The following is a 2,935-nucleotide window of genomic DNA, read 5'->3' as shown; positions in this document are numbered from 1 at the left end:
ACACCTGTATTAGTTAGTGCCCTAGGGCCCTGTCATTGCAGGCTCTGATGGCGCTACCAAATGGCCATTTCCGGGGCCCTGGGGGCGGACCTGACCTCAGCAGGCAGCTGTGCAGCTGTGGGTTACGTGAAGGTGACGTGACACGCGGCCCCCGCTAACACGTGCTGGGCACGCCTTTCCTTCACGACGACCATCTGAGGTCAGTTCCTCTACCCTCCCTGTTGTACCACGAAGGAAACCGCGGCTCAGAGAGCTTGAGAAACCCCCGAGGCGGCGCCAGGAAGTCATGGGTCCGGCTCTCAGGCCCAGGCCAGGCCCTGGCTCCAGAGCCCAGCCTCACCCCTCTGCTGGGAAACGGGCCAGGTGCTTGGCACCCCCAGGTCCCCCCAGAATGGCAACATCCACTTCAATGTGGCCATCAGACCCTGTAATGCCCGAATGAGAGAAATCCTCCTGGCCAAAAAGTCTGCATTCAGAAACAGGCCTCCAGAGGCCTAAGACCACTGCTGCACATCTGTGTGCGGAACGCTGTGTGTTCCCTGTGCTTTCTGGCCCTGACGTCATGAATACAGGGCAGAATGGAAGCCTCAAGCCCCACCCACAGAAGACCTGGACTGGAATGTTCTAGGGAGAGTCACCATTTCTGTGAGGAAAAGCCATGGCCACCAAGTCTGTCACATCAACGTAACCTGAGGTCGCTCCTCCTGGGGTGAGCTTACATTTCTGATGAAATAGCCAACGTTACTGCCTACAGGTCAGTCCTTTCCTGCTCTTTCCATTTGTTGGACAAATGTATGGGCCTTGGGGTCATGGTGTGAAGATTTAACTGTTAAAAAAGATATAACAATAGCTAATGCTTGTAAGGCATTTAAAATGTACTGACTCTTAAAAATCAAACAAGCCTACAGAAGAGGTCCTTGTTCTGCATCACACACGTGGAAATGGAGCCTCAGGAGGGGGAAGACAGTCCTCTGCACGGGGGTTCTCAGAGGCCCATCCCAACACGCAAGCATATCTCAGGACCCAGCTTCCCAGTGTGTGGGGGGGAGGGGGGGCGGAGGGGGAGGGAGGCCCGGGAGCGCCCCCCTCTCGGCCTTCTCCCGATCTCCCATCTCCTTAGGAAGCCCCCCAGCAACCAGAGCCAGCCCCCGGGCTGACCCTTCTGCCCCGGGCTTAAAGGGAATCCAGTTATGTTTTCCTCTTTCTTTCTTGGGATTTGGTCTCCTTCCTTGTCAGTGGTGAGACCGGGGGCAGACAACAGGGGGCAGACTTAAGGGAAAGAGTCCACAGTTACTGCTGGGCCACCTTGAGTGTCTGGGGTTAGGGTCAGGGTTAGGTTAGGGTTGGGGTTAGGGTTAGGCCTGTTGACAAGCACCTGCATCACCAGCCAGGGCAAAATCTGTAGAAATAGGAGATGTTTGCCTGGCCCTGTGCTCTTTGCACAGAACTCCCTTGGGGACCTTCAAAGACCTTTGAAACCCTGCTCTTCTCTTCTATGTTGAAGAAGATGCCATGTGTCTAGTACCTGCTATGAAAATGCTTTTCTGATCAATTAATATTGAAATCTTAGATGACGATTATAAATGTAGAGTGACACTTTACCAGCTCTAACATTACTGAAAATCTTTCTTTTCTTTCAGAGACTGGCTTATTTATCATAGACAAATGTTATCATTTCAATATCCAAAGATGCCTTCTCTGAAATATCAGGTAGCTTTATTAATTGTTTAATAAAAAATAATCATCAATCAGCCATCATTTTCTTAATGGGTGTAAAAATGTTATACCTATATTCACTAGTTTCATAGATGAACGTAATTAAGACAAGAAATTTGAAACTCTGAGTTTTAAACCACTTGAGTAATAGAAAAGCTGTGGATACTTTAGAAAGCTTCTTTTTAAATTACTTAATACTAACTATTAAGATCTTATCTTTCTCTAGGTACATTAGGGGACCACCTGTGCTTCGGCAGCCAATCTCATACGCCTTCTGTAGCAACGGTACTTTATTGCGATAAGTGATATTTATGTTAATGTCCCTGAGATGCCATAAACATTTGAAATACCTTCTCAAAAAAAGTCAAAAATTATTTTCATTTATATCTGAGTGTATTTTCATTCTCTGAGTATAGTTATTGTATGTACAACACCATGGTATGAGTTCATATGTTATCAGGATATAAAAATAATTGGAATATGGCATTCACCCACATGCCTCATAGAATGTTCTAGCAACAATATTTGTCATTGATCTTTTCTCCATTTTCTAATTGCTAAAATTATTTTGTGATTATGTAGATTAACCTGGAATAAGATAATCCAATGGCCAGAGTTTACACACTCTGCCGATTAATCACCTGAAAAGCCACCGTTTATTTTTTATAAGCCGACCTTCTGCGATGTTGCCTTTCTACACGGCTTGACCGGTTAAGTCATGTTTGCCAAACTTCTCTAGCGTTTCCCTGTACTGAGGCATCCTTCCACTGTGGTATATCCAGGCCTTTGCTGTGCTTACAAGTTTCCAGGGATGCCGTTCGGCTTTTGTGTTATGTTGCTGTGAAATCTGTCTGAGACTAAAGAAAGTAAATGTCAACAGACACTGAATACCTATTGCTACGGTGCTGATGGCAACTAACTTGAACAGTCGCTCTGAGTTTACTCAGAACCCACATCACAGGTTTTAAATATATAAACTCTGGTTGGCCAAAAGGGAGAAAGAGATTTCACGGTACATTCCTGTGGAAGTGTTATGCTCTTAATTTCAGATATGCCAAATGAAATAAGGAGGTTAAGGATGTATTAACAGGTTCAGGAGTGGGGCCAGCTTGACAAAACCCTCTTCTGAGGATCCCCAGCTCCTGGGATAACGGGGCTCAAAGAGTTTCCCTGCCTGGCGCTCCCCGCAATCCACTGTGGTCTCTCAGCATCACACTCC

General features: G+C 46.6%; 1 long non-coding RNA gene across 1 annotated transcript; it reads left to right on the top strand.

Annotated features, from left to right (window-relative positions):
• Window positions 1–650: 650 nt before the first annotated feature.
• LOC125961757 (uncharacterized) lies at window positions 651–2,692 on the top strand. Its single transcript, XR_007472736.1, has 3 exons — window positions 651–754; window positions 1,641–1,710; window positions 2,456–2,692. It is a non-coding gene; the product is annotated as an uncharacterized LOC125961757 (long non-coding RNA).
• The last annotated feature ends 243 nt before the right edge of the window (window positions 2,693–2,935 follow it).

This window comes from Orcinus orca, chromosome 17 (genome assembly GCF_937001465.1).
Source record: "Orcinus orca chromosome 17, mOrcOrc1.1, whole genome shotgun sequence".
Classification (NCBI taxonomy): Eukaryota; Metazoa; Chordata; class Mammalia; order Artiodactyla; family Delphinidae; genus Orcinus; species Orcinus orca.
Note: the sequence above shows the minus strand (reverse complement) of the source record. Positions and strands in the feature narration are given on the sequence as shown.